Here is a 20898-nt window from a genome sequence, read left to right as displayed (position 1 = left end):
AGGTTCAATAATTTATGTTGAAAAGCTCAAAATGACTCTTTATGCAACCATTTGACCCTTGCTAGTATACTTTTGGGCAACTTTTCATTGGAAGGAAGCATGACTCTTGGAAAAACATTCCATACTCTACTGTCCTTGAGGCTTCTTTCAGTATTTGCTGTCTGCCCATAAACTCCTTTTAAGAGATTAGGTGATATTACCATAGCAATGATGTGAATTGGAAATAAATAACCCCTTCTACCTTAAAAATAAAATAGTTAGTTATCAGCAAAATTCGTTTTTTCAGCAATAGTGGAGGAATTGCAATTTGGGACAAGCGAACTATGGGGAACCACAGGCAAGTCCAAAGAGAGAAAGAGAAAGTCGGCTGTTATTATGTTGTAGGAGGAAATTTTTTTTAATTAAATTAAATTTATTTTTTTTTAAGATTTTATTTATTTATTTGACAGAGAGAGACACAACGAGAGAGAGAACACAAGCAGGGGGAGTGGGAGAGGGAGAAGCAGTCTTCCCACTGAGCAGGGAGCCCAATGCGGGGCTTGATCCCACAACGCTGGGATCATGACCTTAGCCAAAGGCAGACGCTTAATGACTGAGCCACCCAGGCACCCCTGTAGGAGGAAATTTTTTAAACAAAAGTTCACTGGAGAACAACAAAAAAGAGTACAAAGTTGTGGCGTTTCTCATTAGCTATAAGCGGTGGTTAGTGCTTTGCTGGGGCAGGGAGGGGTTTCCTTCTTTTTCTTAAAAGTGAAAGATGAAAGTCCTATGTGAAAAATGTCATCCTTTGTCAAGATAATTCTTACCTTCTTCTTCCTGCTGATTACACAGCCTGGTACTTGTGTGAGAGTTCCCCCTTCAGCGCTTCCCTGTTCCATTTTAAAAATGTATTGATTTATTGATTTTGAGAGAGGGGTGGGTGGGGCGGCATCAGAGGGGGAGAAAGTCTCAAGCAGACGCTGCACTGAGCATGGAGCCAGTGGATTTGATCTCACGACCCTGAGATCGGGACCTGGGCCAACACCAAGAGTCAGAGACTTAACCAACTGCACCACCCAGGCACCCCAATTTTTTTATTTTTTAAGATTTGTTTATTTTAGAAAGGGGGGAGGGGCAAAGGGAGAGGGAGAGATAGAGTCTCAAGCAGACTCCCTGCTGAGCATGGAGCCTGGTTCCCTTTTAACTGAGGTTTCCTTTACTTATTTTCACAACCCCTCTCTCCTCCTAAGAATTTACTAAAGAAGCTAATGGGAGGGCACTTGGGTAGTTTGGATGTTAACTTCCCAGTATCCCTTCCTGGCTCTGTAATGTTTGCAGAAGCCTTAGAGAAGGAGAGTGAGCCCAAGGTCAGGCACCAGAGGAAGGAGAGAAAGCAGCAGAGGATGGATGATCCTCAGAATAGAAAACTATCCATTGTCTTGTGAGCCTTGCAATACATAGACATTTGAAGTAGAGGAACAGGAGAATTTGCTGAGTCAGAAACAGAAATGCAGGTATGATCCTTTAGCCATAGCCAACATCTCAAAGGAGTCAGAGCATCTATCCAATAAGCCATGAAGAACCTACTGATTCTCAGGGAGGATAAATTTCTTGGGTAGCTATTCGGTGGGTTGCATCTAACTAACCTCACCTCAGTTTAGATTTAGAGCCTGAAGCATCTCCCCTAATTTGATGAGAAGACTTTATCAAATAGCTACAGAATTACTAGCTAATCTTCCTACTAGAATAAATGATCTGTGAGGTCAAGATCATTATTTTGTCCCCTGATTTAATCCTAGAGCCTAAAAAGTGCCTTGCACATAGCATCCCATAAAGAAATGATGGCTGAATTTATATTGCTTAATTCTTTTGGCCTAGCAACTCATTTTTGAAAATGGATTTCAAAACCCCAGGATTCTCAGATTTGATGAAATGATACTGCCTTACGTTTAGAATCGAGTGAGATGCCTGATGAATTTACAAATATTTATGTCTGGCAAATGGCGGCCTGCATCTCTTTAACAAAATTGGATGATTTTTAGTAATTTTGAAGGTCAAGATACAGGGAAATGGATTAAGCCTCCGCTCTACCACGTCAGAGCAAGAGCTTGAGTTTGTCAATTCCTGGACACAGTATCACAGAGGCAATAGGGACTTGGAAGGTAGCTGCACTCACAGAATGAATTCAACGACTAAATCTGGCCAAGGGAACAGACTCACTATCAAAAAGTTGGACCCAACAGGGTGGTGACTTCAGCCAGCACCACACATGGAAAGGTCGGGCAGCACAAACTTGGATCCTAGCTGCAGTGCTGTGGATCAGAGACAGAATTCCAGGCCCTGGGTAGGTTATCAACACAGTTCCTCTCCATAATGGATGCATTAATTAACTCAACAAGGAAAATCCTTTCCCAGTGTATGCATATATCAAATCACCATGTATTAAACTTTAAATATATCACAATTTTATTAGCCAATTATACCTCAATAAAGCTAAAAAAAAAGAAAGACAGTATCCCTCAAGAAGAATATCATAAATGTCCAAATACCCAAACCAGTAAATCAAGTAGGAACTCTCCACAGGGGCAACCAGCTCCAAAGTCAGTACTAAACTCACCATGAAGTAGAGCCGAGACTGTGGCCTATTTCACTAAACCAGGACTCTTATAATTCAGCCTAACAGGGGGCTATCCACAGCCGTCTTTTCTAATCTCCTCATCTCCAGCCACATCTGTTTTCCTAAATCCACCAAAGTCTTTCAGAGAGGGCTCCTCCCTCTGTTGACTCACTAACCCACATGCATCCTGCGCATCTCAGCTTAACTATCCGTTCCGAAGTGTGGCCATTTTTCTCTCACTCTCCCCAGGCTAGATGAGGGCGCCTGTGGTAGATTGTTAGATGCCTGCATTGCATACTGTACCTCTTCCTTGGAAACATTTAACATAACTGGAATTTTTCCATCATGATATCCCCAGGACCAGCCCATTTCCTGACATGATGGCCATTCTATACAAAAGATCATGAATGAGTGTTGAATGAATAAGTATGAACAAATGGACTCAATGTTTGGGATTTCCATTGGCAGAGATGAGGGAGAAAGGATTTCCTTCTCTAATCTCTGTCTCCATGTGTATGAATGACCAATCCTGACATAAGCTAGAGACTTGGGCGAACTCCTTCATGCTTCCCTCACCTGAGACATTGTCACCTCCCTTCAAGTAGCTAACAGCCCCCACATGTTTGTTTGTTTTTAAAGATTTATTCATTTATTTTAGAGAAAGAGAGTATGTGTGTAAGGGGGAAGGGCAGAGGGAGAGGAAGAGAGAAATTCAAGCAGACTGTGCATTCAGCTCAGAGCCCGATATGGGGCTCAATCTCACAACCCTGAGATCATGACCTAAGCCAAAAACCAAAAGTCGGCTCAGAGCCCGATATGGGGCTCAATCTCACAACCCTGAGATCATGACCTAAGCCAAAAACCAAAAGTCGGATGCTCAACCGACTGCATCACCCAGGCGGCCCCCAAACACATGTTTTTTTTGTTTTTTGTTTTTTGGTTTTTTTAAAAGATTTTATTTATTTCTTTGACAGAGAGAGACAGCCAGCTAGAGAGGGAACACAAGCAGGGGCAGTGGGAGAGGAAGAAGCAGGCTCCCAGCAGAGGAGCCCGATGTGGGGCTCGATCCCAGAATGCTGGGATCATGCTCTGAGCCGAAGGCAGATGCTTAACGACTGAGCCACCCAGGCGCCCCCAAACACATGTTTTTTAAAATTCTTCCCAAGGACACGTTCTTCCCCATGCCTCAGTGGACCCTAAGCCCATCTCTGAATCTGTGCTCAAGCTATGTTTTCATTAACCACATTCCCCACTTGTAGCTGGGGGTCATGGCTTACTTACCCTAGGATCCCAGGACCCTGGTTCAAAACCTGGAACGTCATAGGAAACCAGGGTGTATTTGTCATGCATGTATTTGTTGTACATAGCCCCATGTCTTTATGTTATCTCTCATATCTCTTTCCTCACATCTTACGAGAATTTAAATTACCCATTCCACTCACGATAGAAAAAAATCTCATTAATTCACAATAAGGTATAAATGGCTTGTGCACTTACATTTCCTGGAAATTTTCAGTGGCTACTTGTCAGAAAGCTGATACCAGCAAGCAAAGAACACCTACTACCCCAGAGCGGGTTTTAATGTGCCATGTTTGCACTTGAAACGGGATGTTAGAAATTAAACGAAGGCGGTTCTCACTCTGCCAATATCTAGCTCTGTTCACATCAACCACTGGAATCACCTCGGAGGGGATCCCAAAGGCACTCGGGGCTCTAACAGTGCAGCTCTATGGAAGAGGTCCAAGCTGGGTGATTATCTCAGGATGCAATCAAATGCATCACATTTTTTACATTCATTTACAAATGGTAAATACCAGCAGCTCTTGAAAACGTCCTGATCTCTCTGCATCAGATGAATAGTCCATGGTGTGGGAAGCGTCAGCCTTACCCCTTAAAGCAAGCCCTCTACACAAACACCTGTCGCCCTCGGGAAGGCACAATCACATCTCTCTACAGGCCTGTTTCAGACAGGTTGGAGCTCCCAGGTTCTCACTGTCACCCAGCAGCCCACTGTGTGTGACATGCCCTGAAGTCGAGAAAGAAGAATGCGGGATCTGCCATCCAGATGGAACAGAATGGAAGATGAGGGATTTGGGAACCAGATGTGATGATGAACGAGCAGAGTCAGAAGTAAAAAAAAAAAAAAAAAAAAAAAAAAAAAAAATCCACACCCTCCCGGCCCCCTAAGGGCACAATGAGGAGGGAAAAAAATGGGCTGTAAGAATTGTAGGCGGATCCTGTGCAATGGTTTTATTCTGGATTATTAGTGGGAAAGTTAAGGAGCCCAGGGAGATGAGCAACTGACAGCGTTCTGACAGGGCTTCCTGTCTCCATATTAACTTTAAATTCAGTATCCTTACCCCCAGCGCGTCTCAGGGAGTACAGGATCCCTCCTTTCTCTGCCTCTGTTCCTAAGCCGCCCTGACACTACAGAGAGCGACAAGACCACATCCACTGGCCCTGAGGCATCTTCACAATGCCACCGGTCGCTCGTTCCGAGTCAGCACCTTCTCCAGTTCCCTTAAAACCGCGCTCTTCCAGCTCCCTACCCTCACTTCAGGGATGAGGACATGAAGCCCAGAGAGGTGACATGATTCCCAGCACCCTTGTCCTCCTCTGCCCAACACTCAACACAAACACTCTACCGCTAAGGCTCTGTCACAAAGAAAATGAAAGCTAAGCAGACAGGAGTCCCTAGAAATTCCTGGAGTCTCTCTCCCATTCAGGACTGTCTATATTTACCCATGATTATTTTCTTCCTGACAGAGAAAGAGCTTCATTCCCTCCCACATAGTCCGGCACCTCGTTCCATTAATTATTCCTTCTCTCTCTCACCCTCTCACTCTCTCATTCTGCTCCCCCACCCCACCACCCCCTTCTATGACTCTCTCTTTTTCTCACCTCTCCCTGCTCCGTTTCTTCCTCTTGCTGGATCTTTTTCCTTAGCTTATGAATAAAGTCACAAAATTTAAAAAAACACACAGAGAGAAATTACCCTGCTCCGCCCCCGTAGCTGGACAGCTAGCTTTCCCATCTCTCGTGCTTCTCCCCTCCACGTTCAGACTTTTCTACAAAGTAGTCCAGACTTACAGTGTTCACTTTCTCACCTATTCACTGTCAGGCTGCTGTTGTCAGGCCTCCTGTCCTACATTATTACTGAAAACACTCACTCAGAGACCGGCAATGACCTCTTAATTGTCAAATTCACTTAGATCTAATCAAGCTTCATTATAATTGATGGCTTTGGTCACTGTTGACTGCTCCCTCCTTGAAAATTTTCTCTTCTGGTTCTCCCACCTCTTGAGTTTTGCCAGGCAATTCCATCTCTCTTTTTTTTTTTTTTTAAGATTTTATTTATTCATTCGACAGAGAGAGGGACAGCCAGCGAGAGAGGGAACACAACAGGGGGAGTGGGAGAGGAAGAAGCAGGCTCCTAGCGGAAGAGCCTGACGTGGGGCTCGATCTCATAACGCCGGGATCACGCCCTGAGCCGAAGGCAGACGCCCAACCACCGTGCCACCCAGGCGCCCCGGCAATTCCATCTCTTGAACAGCACTGATCTTAGCAATTAAAAATTACTTCTAGGGGCGCCTGGGTGGCACAGCGGTTAAGCGTCTGCCTTCGGCTCAGGGCGTGATCCCGGCGTTATGGGATCGAGCCCCACATCAGGCTCCTCTGCTATGAGCCTGCTTCTTCCTCTCCCACTCCCCCTGCTTGTGTTCCCTCTCTCGCTGGCTGTCTCTCTCTCTGTCAAATAAATAAATAAAATCTTTAAAAAAAAATTACTTCTAATGTTCTTATGCAAATGAAGCAGATTTCTGATGCAGACGCAGGCAACACATTTTGAGTGAGTACTTACCCTGGCTAGTTTTGGAGGGATGACTTATCACTGAGTCCTTAAAATGTTAACTTGCCATCCCCAGTAATAGCTTCTACTCCCACTGTTACACTGAAGCATTTTAAGTAAGATCAGACGATAAAAAGAAGCATTTTAAAGTAAGACCAAACAATAAAACAGATGTTTATCCCTTTTAGATAACAAAATGGCGCATCAATTCTCAAGAGCTACATTCTTGGACCAAATATTTAATGGAAGTCTGATTTTATAATTCCTTTAAAGAAATGTCATCCCAGTAACGAACAATAACGGGCGCGTAAGCAACGCTCATCTTCATGTGCTTTTACTAAGTACTTTATTGACTAAGACAAAAGGAATTTCGTGTTCCTTCTGGGAGCAGTATTTGGGACTGGAAACTAAGTAAGGTATTTGGGAGCATTCCTATAACTTGGATGCCCGTGTGAAAATAAAGCAGGAGAGCAGTAAGAGAACTTGTTTCTTCTTCTGAGTTGTATGAGGTGCAAAGTAAATCAATTATAAATTATACCTAACCAGACTATAAGTTCTGTCCACCTTTTTTTCTCACAGAAGGAAACGGGAGCATTCTCTCTCTCGCTGTCTATCTCTCTCCCTCTCTGTCTCTCTCTCCTGTGCTCTTGTTCTTGCTCTCTCTTTGATAGTAAGAACAGAAACTCTAGATTAGAGTTAATAGTGTCGCCAGAGAACCTCTTTCTTTGCCGTATAGAGTTCAACCAACTGCAAGGCTTGTCACGTTTCCCAGCCCTTATGCATTGAATACCACCTTCACAAACGCTGTCACAGCTGTGTACAAGCTTGTGCCAGAGACTGGCCAACTACTCACTAGACCCACTGGTTTGTTCTAGCCCATAGCTGGACTGACTGCATTTCCACTTTCCTGCAGTCAGGTGTCCCATGAAATTGAATTCTAGATGGTGGAAGGTGAACAGAAGGGATATGCCCACTTCTAGGCCTGGCCCCTGAACAACTTTTATGTGTGGTTCTTCATGCTTTTCCCGTTTCTACCTGTTAGATACAGACAAACACAGATGCTCGGGAAGCCACGTGTTTAAAATGGTGCAGCTACAGTGTTGAAGGGACCTGGGTCAGTCATTGCTTGGAGAAGGAGAGTTGGCCATGCAAACTGAGAAGAGGGTGATGAGTGCCTTTGAGGCACGAGGCACTGAGAAGCAGCCAAAAGGGTATGGTCAGGGTTCCCAAGGGTGGAAACCCCGAAGTAGAAACAGGTTAGGAGTTCTACCACCAAAGAGAGGAGTAGAACATTTCAGGTATTCCACAAAACGCCAGTGCCTCCTGTGTGCCTGGAAGAGTCCTGTGGAGGAGACGACACCGAAGCTGAGACCTAGAGGATAAAACGGAAGCTGTGCATTCCGGGCAGAAGGAGTAGCAGGTGCAGACGGAGTCACTTCCGGGAAGAGGCTTCCAATTAAAGTACTGCTTTGACCGCAGTACTAGTTGCAAACTGGATGCTCTCAAAGGTCAAAAGGAAATCTGGACTCCCCTGGCTGGCTGACTCTGAAAAGACTAGTGAATTAGAAGGCAGATTGTATCAGGGACTTGGTTTTAAACCCTGTGTTGAGCAGAAAAGCTATGGTGAAAATGACCAAAAGCATACCATTTTTTACATGTTAGGAGAAAAAAACAACACACAGCTTGGACTTCAGTTTTGTTTTCTTTTCCTTTGTTCTATATTTGCCCCATTTTCTATTTATTCACCGACATGTTTATTTGAAAAAGTAAATTAAGGCTGGTTTTTTTTTCTTATTTAAGGAAAATAAAGACTTTTAGTTACTAGTCCTAAAGTTAAAGCCAAGATGTCACACTGATTGAGTTTTCCTTCTGAGACAACAAAGATGTAAGAAAACAGGTGAAGGCCAAAGTTTCTTTAGGACTTCGTCACTGTGCATTATCTGATGTCCGTGAGGGGAGATTTTCTGTACAGGAAATTCTATCTATATCAGTTCAGGGTTAAAATCACTCTGCAATTTATTAAAGTGGCTACATTGTTGGGACGCCTGGGTGGCTCAGTCGGTTAAGCAGCTGCCTTCGACTCAGGTCGTGATCCCAAGGTCCTGGGATCGAGTCCCGCACCAGTCTCCTTGCTCAAAGGGGAATCTGCTTCTCCCTCAGCTTGTCACGACCCCCGCTTGTGTTCTGTTTCTCTCCCTCTCTCTCTCCAACAAATAAATAAATAAAATATTTAAAGTGACATTTTTAAAACCTGGTTTTTCTTAAGCTCTAAATGCTACATAGAACTTTCACTATTCCATTTATAAATCTAGTACATTTTAACAATGACTTTGGGGGGATTATTTTTATTTCTTTCCATAGTGGTAAAATATACATAATATAAAATTAACCATTTGACACATATTTATGTGTACAATTAAGTGGCAATAAATACATTCACAATGTTGTGCAAGCATCCCCAATATGCATTTCCAGAACTTTTTCATCATTTGAAGAGGAGCTCTGTCCCCATAAGTAATGACTCCTCATCTCCCTCTCCCCCCAGCCTCTGGTAACCTCTATTCTGTCTCTCTGTGTTTACCTATTTACTTTCTGTCTCTGTGTATTTACCTATTCTAGGTAATTCATATAGATGGAATCTTAGAGTATTTGTCTTTTTTGTGTCTGACTTATTTCATTTACCATAATATTTTCAAGGTTTATCCATATTGTAGCATGTATCAGAATTTCATTGGTATGTAAGGTTAGATAATCTTCCATTGGACTTTCAATTGCTATTTGATCTACTTAAATTCAGTATTCTAAATTCCTTTAAATAATCTGTTCCATTTACAATTTAAACTAAAGCCCTTTAAACATTTAACCTGAATTCATGAATTCATTATAATTCTCATTCTTTTGAAGCCCTTCAAATATTCACCCTGATAAACAAAACACTCACTAGTTTTTAAGCTAGTCCAACAGATCTAATAAATGTAATAAAATAAGCCTATACATATATTGAACCTCCAATTTTTTAAATTACTACACAAATTTAACAAAGTTTTCCCATGTCTTTCAACCTAAAATCACAAGTGTAAAATTAATTACCCAATTCAAAATTTGAATTGGTTTTACACGGTGAATCCCCCAGACCTAACATAATCTGTCTGATTCTGTTAAGAATCACAAAGACTGTACATACCAAGTAGACACAGATTATCCCAAGGATTACAAAATCCTAAACAGTACTTTATAAAAGAGTTTTAAAACTGTGGAATTGGCTTCCATTCTCTCTGTGTAGTCAATTCCTAGTGTTAGAAATGCATTTCTCCAATAAATACACATCTCAAACAATTTGAGTTTGCTAACTGCTTGCTGAGGGATTTTCAGCTGGCAAGCAGGACCTAAATTCCACTAACGGATTTATGGGGCTCTTTTCTACTAGTTGCTAGAACAAGAGGAGTTCTCATTCTATACCCTTCAAATGTGATTAGTATAGCAGCCTGCAACACCAGGACTCAGATGACATTAGATTTCGGTATACAGAAGACTTTGCTCCTATTAAGAGTCTCTTTTTGGTTGGTTTTATACATGCTAATTCTTTAAGACATTTTAATATCTTTCTGTGTGACTCGACAGACATCCATGTACTTCCCCATGTACCGATTTCTACGTACTTCTTCCAACCATAACACCTGATAGAATTCTGTGCTCACTCTGTATTCTAGGTGGGTTACTAATTCTTGTAGACTTTTAAGTATCTTTAATCGGATTCTTCAATTCTCTCATATCTCTTCTTGTTCCAAGGTCACTGACCTGTCAAGATCCAAAAATATTTATAGTCCAGACTCAGCACATTATTGTTTAATTTTAAAGCTTAGTCAAGGTTAAATAGCTAATTCTTTATTGATTCATCCACTCAAGAAACAGTTATTGAAAGACTTCTGTGTGTTAAACCACAAAGATACATAGATGAAACAAGACTTGGTCCCTTTCCTAAGAGATTTTTATGTTCTAATAAGTGAGCCAAACATGTAAATAATTACAGAACAGTCAAGTGCAGATAATGATCTCTTTAAAGTAAATCACATGCACAGAAAAAGTAATCAGAAGCTAATTGTGTCTCAGAGCACCAAGCATGGCTACTCAGACCATGTGAACACGGTCTTGAATGAAGAATATTATATCACCAGAGAGGAAACAAAGAAAATACATCTTAAATACAGGGGGAAATATATCAAAAAAGCTTGGGAAAACCACAGAATATTAGAGAAGACCTAGGGAAAACCTGAATTATGCAAGAAGTGATGATTAATTGGGTATGTTCAGTTTACCAAGTGAATGGTGGGGTCAGCTTTGAGGGACTTGGAATTCTGTCTTACATCAGCAATTCCGAAACTATTTCAGATTTCAGCACTCATAGAGAAAGCTAACATTTATTGGGCACTCTGTGGTAAATAAATCACTTTTCTCCCAGCAAGAAATGACGGGCCCAAGCTATACACACACACACACACACAAACACACACACACACACACACATACACACACACACACACACACACACACACCAGGGAATTAGGGAATTGACATCTTGTCATATCTGTACCTACCCAGGTCCCACCCGGTGGGATGGTCTGCTAGATGATATGGAATCAATAAATGGGTTTAATCTTGAGAAGAATATGATCAGATTCAATTTCCTTTGAACAGTAATTCAAAGAAAGAGGAAAGGATTTATAAAAAACGTTCTCAGAAGAAATGGCATTTTTTTGGATAGATATTGTCCTAGGACAAGGAGAACCAAAAGTAATAATAGAGGCCATTAAAAAATAATAATATTCAAGGGGAAATGTCCAGAATTGTAGGAGAAGACAATAAAAAGGAATTACAGAGAGGCTTCAAAGTCAACAGGTATTAGTGACTTGATTGGCTAGATTTAAATGCAAATGATAAAAATATATTGGGGAGGGGCGCCTGGGTAGCACAGTCCTTAAGCGTCTGCCTTCGGCTCAGGGCATGATCCCGACGTTCTGGGATCGAGCCCCACATCAGGCTCCTCCACTGGGAGCCTGCTTCTTCCTCTCCCACTCCCCCTGCTTGTGTTCCCTCTCTCGCTGGCTGTCTCTATCTCTGTCGAATAAATAAAAATAAAATCGTTTAAAAAAGAAACTTTAAAAAAATATATTGGGGAAAAAACTGGATAACTAAGAAAAAAATTAATTACATAGGGAAAAAGTTATAACTGTTTAGACAAATTCTTAGAACTGTTTTTAGCCCTTACCTTTTTGAGCATTAGTTTTCCTCTCAGCCATTCCATGCTACTTTATTGACCCCACAGTGATTTTAGAAATTCATTATTCCATTATTTAGAAATTATCTCAAAGTGGGAAGCAACTGTCAACACTGATTATGGGAACATCTGATTCCCGAGATCTAGACCCAGGAGAGCAACAGAAGCTAGAAAGGCAGCCAAATACAAATGAAAAGGGGAGGTGTTTCAGGATTTTCTTTTTTATCTTGTTTTCCCTGGAGTAAAACGTTGCTCCGAAGGAGCCCAGCAGTAGTGACATGGAGGCCTTCAGTCTCCAGTGATTCTGAACAGTGATCAAAAAATTACAAAACTTGGAAAAGGCCTTCAGGAAAGCCAAACAATAGTGGAGAACAGTGAGCAGCCATTCCATCCAACTAAGATTAACTGAAGGGTTAAGAGTGGATCTACCCTAGCAAAACAAAGCGCGATTTTTATGGCTTTGAAAGAGCTGAGTCACTTTAAAAGAGAATAGAAAATGTGTTATTAAAGATGAAGCCGAAAGGAAGAAAGGGAAAGAAAAAAAAACCTATCTGCTTTCTTTCAAAATATGAGAAAAACAAAACTAAAACGCGTGTGCCTGTGTTGAGAGGGTAGGCTGGCGGAAGTGGACGCCTCCCAGGCATTTTACAAAGATGGCACCGCTCTTGCAACTAAGAGCGAGGCGAGAAAACGCGGTAATAGATGATTATTATCAGAGCACCCTGTAGGGACACCGCAACTAATATCCCCCGCAGAAGAATCAAAGACGAAATACTAAAGACGGGCCATGGGATCCTTACAGAATGACTAGAATAAGCATATCACTGCATCTAAAGGAGTAACGCTGAACACATTATGAAAAAGTCGCTTTGTGCACTTTGCACCAAGGGGGTATATTATCTACAAAGAATCCAGCGCAGTGACTTGAAATACTCAAAAAAAGAGAAGGCTCCCGTCAGGTTTTGTGCTACTGCGGTGCAGGGCCGGTGGGGGAAGGGAGGGAGGAGAGAATAAAAGCAACGCCCCGTGGAAAGCTAAACCAATGGGGATGGAGATGGTCACGTGTGCGCTGGGCGGGCCCAGTGCCCCGGATCCACCCTCGGGGACTACATAGCAGCGAACTTGGGGAGAGGGGGAGAGCTATGCTCCCAGATGATGCTTAACTCCACCTGTTCCACTTCCAATGAGCGCTATTTCTTGCATCAGGTCTTTATGCAGGAAAGAGTACCTTTCCAGAATTAAAAAAAAAAAAAAAAAAAAAGTTCAAAGAAAACGACTAACCGCTTTGCCCTCCTTAAACTGGCCACTCTTTCCAAATAGGAGAAAATCAAACTAGACACAAATTCGAGGTGCGTTCCTCAAGAACAGACACTCTTCTGGAGAATAAGGGGAAGAGAATGCTGGAATTCTCACAAATCATTGTTATCCTAAGCTAAACGAAGCTTCTGGAATTTCAGAAAGCAATACTTTGATGGGAATGTCTCATCAGAATAAGATAAATGGGAAAATAGCATCGGTAACAGCGTGTCGCGTGCTGCATGCTTTCTGAGTGCAGCTTTCCACGGCCACTGTCTCATCTAGGGCAACCACACGGTGAGGCAGTCGCTGTTCTTATCTTATAGAAGACTTCACTGAGGTTTTTCCCAACTCACCTAACCTGTAAGAAGTGAAACTAATATCTGACCTAGATATTTCAAGTACCAGAGTCCATATGCTTTCCAACATGCAATTATGCTTTTCTTTCCAACAAGGGCAACAAGCAAATTCCTCATAAATAGGTAAAGAAAGAGACATTGGCCACTCACTAGACTAAAACCAGAGCATTCATGTTTAAATATTGAGTGGGAATATAAATTACTTGCACACGGTGGAGAAAAATAATGGGCTAGCCTATTAAAATTTAAGTGGAGACAAGGAGTCATATATAATGTAATGCATCCAATGATCTTGCTCCAAATCAATTGTCTTTTTTTATTCAGCACAGAACACTAAATATGCAAAACTTATCATTAGAATAACAGAATCTCAAGATCCAATTCAAATACTACAACACCGTGAAAACAAACTTCTTCCCTATGCTCTCCCCCCCAAACGATGTGACAAAAATGTGACTTTCTGATTTTCACAAAACCAGACTTCGCATTTCTTCCTCGTGGTAGGCACATCCAAGAAAATGCAGCCATTTCAGTAATTTCTCAGCCACCTCAGAGAGGAGCTCAGGGAGGGCTCTTCTTCCAGCCCGGATTCTGAGGTGAAGGTTGATATGGTGGGGCCAGCCGTGAGGGGCAGGGTTGAGCATCCACTCAATTGTGCAGCGATCCCACTGTAGTCTCGACTGTTCACCAGGTCTCCCTCTTGGCTGTCAGCAGTCTGCGTATAACCCACAGTAGAGCCTGGGGCCCTAGATCAACTTCCGGAGCACAATAACTGTGGCTTCCCTTATGTCTTCCATATCTCACACAAAGGTCTCTTGTAGCCAACCCCAACTCAGAACCATAGAGAGAGGGGAATTCAGGAAATTCCATCTTAGATAAATTGACACGTTACAAATCACAATATTTAATAATAAAATGGAGGCATTACTCTTTTGAATGTATCCTATGGAATCTAAATGGCACAGCAATTTAATATCATAATCATCCCTTTAAAAAGTAGCTGGGGCGCCTGGGTGGCTCAGTTGATTAAGCATCTGACTCTGAATTTTGACCCAGGTCATGATCTCAGGGTGGTGAGATCAAGCCCCACATCAGGCTCCACACTGGGCATGAAGCCCGCTTAAGATTCTCTCTCTCCCTCTCCCTCTGCCCCTTCCTCTCTCTGAAAAAAAATTTTCAAAAAATTTTCAAAAATTAAATAAAAAGTACGTAAACAAACTTTAATTAAGTTGAAATTTTAAATTGTTCCAGTTCCTTTTGGAACTTGTACCTCCATTCCACTTGACCCATAGAATTCTGTCTTAATGTGTTTATCCCTAAAATTTTCTTATCCTATTGTACATCTTTGCAATGAAGAATTGTTTATAGATTGAAATTCTATTTTCAATAGATGTTATTTTTTGATGAATACAATTTCTTAATTTGTATAGCACCGTTATCATCTCAAGTCCTAAATTAGGAAATTTCATGGCTTGTTCTCATTTCAGATTGTCTTAACTCGTCTTGAGTTGAGTCTTTGCCTTTTCATGTACATTTTAGGATAAGCATTTTGATTAAACTGCTGAGAGTTTTTTCGGGATTGCTTTGAATCCATCGATTAACTGAGCCACAGATCAAATTATATCTTTATAGCATGGAGTTTCACAATCCATGAATGTTTTCTATTCTTCCATTTGTTTAAGACACCTTTAATTTCCTTCAATATGTTTTGTTGTATTCAGTATAAAGGACTTGTAGATGTTTTAGATTTATTCCTATAAATAAAAATTTAATTTTTTCCTGGGACCATATTTTAAGTGTTAAAGTTTGTCTTCGGATGGGGTGATACTTACAGTTATTGCCTACCAACATGATTAAGCAAACATGAAAGTATTCATCAATACGTGTAATACGTTTCCACTTGCTCAGTCATGTTGATAGCCAATAATTGCAATTATCCCCATCCAAAGAAAAACTTGAACACAAAATGAAACATTTAGTGGAAGAGTACCTCTTAATGAAATGGAGTGGGGTTTGTTTTTCAGCTGGTCCATGTATTCATGGAGAATATCAGTTATCGCTAGGATGAGATCGCCTACCTCACATCATTTCAGTATGTGGTGCTAGTGTTGTATTTATGGAAACCTTGCACACAGGAAAAATATGAGAATGGAAGGACTTTGGTTACAGCGAAGTCACTCAATTATTTTAATTCCTTGCTTCTGCCTGCCTTGTACCAGGCACCGTGTTAGGCCCTGAGTATATAGCAGTGAACAAAATCAGACAAGATCAGACAAAAATTCTTATCTCATAAAGCTTAAGTTGTAGCAAGGGAGTCAGACAACAAATAAGATTTTTTTAAGCAAAATATAGAATATAGCATGGCAAATAGTGATAAGCACAAATAAATCAGGGGAGAAGGAAAGACAAGTAGGGAGGAGTGAAATTATAGCTAGAGTGGCTGAAGATATATGTGAAAAAGTACATAGTGATCTAGCATTAAAACATGTTTTTAAAGTACTAAAATTTATTACAAAATTTATTTTGAAAGCAAAAAAAACAAAATGGAGCCTCCCACCTTGTCATTAGTAGCTATATCATCATGTGATATTAAAACAGCCATTTTGTTCAGTGACCTGGAGAATGATTCTTACCCTCCAGGGTAGCTCACCAAGATAAGATTCCGGATGGCTGACAGAAATACTTTCCATTGTAAAGTGGAAAGAAGACAATTGTCTGGGATGAGGGAACCAGGAGCCAGAACGGCCTCAGGAACTTTCTCAGGACACATACATTTTGGAATTAAGCCTCTTGGAATGAGCCCCTGAAACTGCACACCATTTGCAAAGTCTGTACATCTGGGCGTGCACTCCCCAGCTGAAGACTACCGGCCTCTTAGTGCTTCCCCTCCCCCTCCCTAGGACAAGGAGGGGCTGTAAGTCCTGGACAGACTCGGGCTTGCTTCCAGACTCTCCACAATCTCCCAGTGACAGCTCCCAGTGTTTTCCAGACCAAACTGCCAGCAGTGACAATGCCAGTGATATCGGTTCTCCATGTCAGTACTTGAGACCCAGGGGGACAAGACAGAAATGAAAAGAGCCCATTTCGCATGGCTGTTACCAGGCAGGAGGAGGTAAACGTGTTGAAACACTCTGATCCGGACAGCCCAACCTCTAGGACTGAGGACTCTGCTCTTCCGGCCCAAAGCTGACTTATCCTTGAGCACCTCAGTGGGCCCAGGTGCTTCCTTTTTTGAGTTACGTGTGCTTTCCGAAAGGTGGAAGACATTTTAAACTCCCTGCACCATGAAGAGAAGAACAAGGAATAGCCATCAAGCTTGCATTTGGTTATCATGTGTCGGGTTCATAAAGCCATCTGGGGCAGGCAGCAGCAGAGCCCCAGCCACCCCCTCTGGGCATTCACAGTGTAGTCACTGTGCCCAGCACACACCCATCATGGCGCTGTGCATAGCCCGACCGCGGCCTGCAATTTGGCCCAGCACAGCATGCCCTCTGAAAGATCAGGGTGTGCAGACAGCAGATGACAGCAGATCCGTGATGCTGCAAAGTAGCTCGTTCCCTAGCAGCACAGGCAGAGTTTCGTGGCCAGCTCCCCTGAAATCACTGGTCTTTCCTAAAAGCCCTCATTATCTGCGGGGTGCTGCAAAATCCTGTCTGCGTGAACTCAGTTGGTGTCAAGCCTCTCCCCTGGCTTTTCTCTTATGAATTCATATCACAGAACAAGGAAACCACAATGCAACAGTCCCAATATTTGAGTTCTTGAAGGCCTGAGCAATGCTTCCTTGAGACTTGATTCCTGGCAACTTGTACAATCAATGTTTATTAGAGCAGTCTGCTACCTAAATAGCAGGAACAATGATAGACCAGGAAGCAAGCTCGGAATAAATATGTTAATTGGTTCTCATCTTCCTGAGTCTTTTCTTCGCTCTGAGCTAAAGGCAACGTTCCGGGGCCTCGGAGTTTCTTTACTCAGTGACAAGGCAGCATGCAGCTTAGTTGGTTCAGAAACAAAACACCTATATTCAGGTAATTATTTGGTGAATATTGTTAAACCTGGGGCACGGATGATCGCTTGCGCTCTCCCTGGAAATGGCATTGCTTTCGTTTATATCTATATAAATGTGCTTGCTGCCTCAGATGTATAAAGTCAATCCGGTTTGCAGTGTCTGAGTGAGGAACCGAGTCAGTAGCACTGAGTTACCTATTGGAAACTTCATTTATGACAAAAAGTTTCCTGTAGTCAAATTGAAAATTGCAATTGGTCATGTATCTTTTACAGGTGGAAAACAGCTCCAGATCTGTACTGTGAGATGCTAGAGTAGATTTGTAATTCCTTCAGGTCAGGGAGAATCCTCATCAGGGATGTGGAATGGCTAAAGTAACCACAAAGATATTTGGTTACAAATAGCATAATTTCTTCCAAGAAGTTGCTTGGCTGTGCTGTTGGAAGTTGGCACAGGAAATACATTTGAAAGGACTGCGAACAATGGGGTTTCCTGGCTGCAGGCTCTCCCTGTGGGATCTTTTAGAGTAACACCTCAGTTTCCGAGAAAGCGTGAAGAGAGTGAGGCGTTGCCTAACTGGCTTTTCTGGACAGCCGATGCCAACTCTTCATTGTGCTGGGTTTTGTTCTCCATTTCAAGACTTTTAATACAGAGTATACAGAATTCAACTTCATTGCCTTCAGGTCACCCAGCAGACTGTTTCCCCCACTCCCACCCCCTGCCTCCACACGCTTCCTTCCTTCTGTCTTTCCCACCTCCTCTGTGGCCAGTCACCCTTCTCCCAAAGATCCCCGTATGGTGTTCTCGCTGTAATAACTACAGATTTCGTGGATGTTTCCTTTCTAATCCTCTTGTTCCAATACCTCTGTAAACCTGTCTATGCGTTTTTTGTTCCTTCTCATGTTTTGTTGAAATTCATCTTATTTCTACTAGAAAAATTCCTTAATTCAGCATCTTCTTACATCTTTCTCATGAAAATGAATTTCGGAATGCATAGTTGCTTTACTTGCTTAATCATATAATATGACTCCCTTCTGGAAAACTTAAAAGCTGAAGGTCTTTCAAGTTTTTTGTGAAGTCGTCTTTAAAAAAAAAAAAATCTTCATTTTTTAAAAGAATTTGACATCATTAGGAATAAAAAAAAAAAGAAAGCTTTCAGAGTCTCTACACTCACCCTCCATTTATGCTCCAATTTACTCCTTTACTTGAACTATCTTCCTGCTCTGGCAAATGACAAGTGTTGATATATATACAAAAAAAAAAAAAAAAACTAATTTTTATATAGGAACACCATCATCTCATGGACTTGTAGGTTTCTGTTGCCAAAAAACCCACATTGCATTCCATCCATAAAGGATTCTTGATGTTTTCAATTTCTTAAGTACTTTCCTTTTTTTTTAATTACCTACTTTTCAATAATTCTTCCTTAATAGTTACATTTTTTTTTTTGAGGTCTTGTCTAGTTCCGGAAGCTTGATAATTTAAGTTTTACCAATATGCGCTATTTAATTTTAGAGATTTGAAAAATTTACCTCACACTAGAATTCTGACATGCAGAGAAAGTGAACTTATTTATTGTGCCATCCGCTTGGGTGACCATGTGTCCTCGTTTGGCTGAAACAGTCCCTGTTAATACAGGTTGTCCTGGCATCCTGTCTAGTTTAGGCTTTGTCCTAGATGTTCTGGTTTTCAAGTGAAATATTATCATTAATAATTGTATTAGGACAATCTAGGGTGGGTAAACTGATAGCACACCACGCTTCCGCCATTGTCTCCTCAAGATGTGTGAGACGCAAGTGCAACGAGTGGAATTCTCCTTTTAACACATGGTTAAACGTGTAAGAAAACCAACCCCACCCCTCATCCTCTCCCCAGATCTTTAAGGATACAGTGCAACTAGGACCTTTCTTTCAAGGACAGCGTGTAGATAGATCAATGACTAAAAAGGTAGGTGCTTGGACGGGAGTCACAGAGACAGCTAACACCTTCCAGTGCCAGGTGGATGTGCACCAGCCCACAGCCACTAGGTCAGGTTAGTGGAGGACACCCAGAAGTGTATATGGCTCCTGATGAAGCTGCAGTGTTTTACCAATGAAAATAGAAACTCTAGTTTTCAAAATTTATATGTAGATATAAATGTATATATAATACACAATATATATAATATAATATTATATGTGTAATATTATAACATATATTACATATATATGTTTGCATATGCACACAGTAGAGTAAATAACCTAGAATATTTTTTTCACTATTTGGATATTATGAACAATGCTGCTATGAACATCTATGTACAAATTTTTGTGAGGACCTGTGTTTCCACTTCTCTTGGGTCTGTACCTAGGTGTGGAACTACTGGGTCGTATGGTAATTCTGTTTAACCATTTTAGGAACTGATTAACTGTTTTCCAAGGTGACGGCACCATTTACATTCTAACCAGTTGTGTGTGAGGGTGCTAATTTCTCTACATCCTCACCAACATTTGTTATTATCTGATATTTTCATTCTGGCATCTTAGTGGGTATAACATAGCGTCTCATTGTGGTTTTGATTTGCATTTACTTGAAAACATTTGGGTAATGAGCTTGATGTTGAAAACAAACAAAAAGAACTTCGGGATGGCAGAATACATTTTCTGTCTTTGCTTCTCTTCATCCATCAGAGTTAAGAACATTTCAGCCTTTAAAGAAATACTTTGTTAATCGATCTAATTTTCCTACAATAGTTGTGGGCGTTTTTATAAATGAGTCTTCTACATTTCAGCTGCATTGCTTTCAAGGTCAGTTGAAAAATTTAAATTGAATCATTCAACAAGTGAAGCACCCCCAAAATCATCCTTTGAAGCTTTCAGTAAATGGCAGTAATTGAGAGCTTATAAAAAGGAGAACATTGCAATGTATGCTCACCAAAGGAAGAGAACCAGGCAAATTAAATAATGAGAACTCCAATGTTATGCAAGATTTAATTTTTCAATTTTATAATTTCCTTTTGAAATTCTCAAGTCGAGAAAAGACTTGAGAAAAGACTTGAGAAAACACTCTTTTGACAGAGCTACTGTTTTTAATCGGAAGAATTTATATTCTGCACCAAAATGAAAAGAAGCTGATTTGTGAGAAGGCCTAAAAATGTTGCGGCATTTATATTTGATTTTAAAAAATCACTAATAGGTACAATTTATATTTTGCTGTCTTATAGAAAGTTTGGCACAGACACACTAAATGAAGGTAAAATAACAGTACCTGGGGGGGTATTTGGGCTAAATAACAGTACACATACACACTCCTTAGCAGACTTGCTTGGAGATTACCAGAGCCTCATATGGAGTGTACTTCCGTAGTTAAAAATGCTATGATTTACAGAGTTGAGTAAGGTATCAACAATTTCAACTTTACTAACCGTAAAAAAATTTGAATAAGATTATAAATAAATCTATGAAAATAATAAAGAAAAAATATATAGTGTACGTATATTCTGGTGAACTGGTGTATTAGAGACAGAGATGGCTAAGGAGTAGA

At 41.1% G+C, this 20898-nt stretch overlaps 1 protein-coding gene across 1 annotated transcript in view; it reads left to right on the top strand.

Annotated features, from left to right (window-relative positions):
* The window catches only part of NKAIN3 (sodium/potassium transporting ATPase interacting 3), a 265198-nt gene that overhangs the window by 242404 nt on the left and 1896 nt on the right, over positions 1-20898 (top strand). The window lies entirely within an intron of this gene.

The sequence above is a fragment of the Ursus americanus genome, chromosome 9, assembly GCF_024610735.1.
Source record: "Ursus americanus isolate L20-20 chromosome 9, mUrsAme1.1.p, whole genome shotgun sequence".
Taxonomy (NCBI): Eukaryota; Metazoa; Chordata; class Mammalia; order Carnivora; family Ursidae; genus Ursus; species Ursus americanus.
The sequence above is the reverse complement of the archived record's forward strand: the minus strand, read 5'-3'. Positions and strand labels throughout refer to the sequence as shown.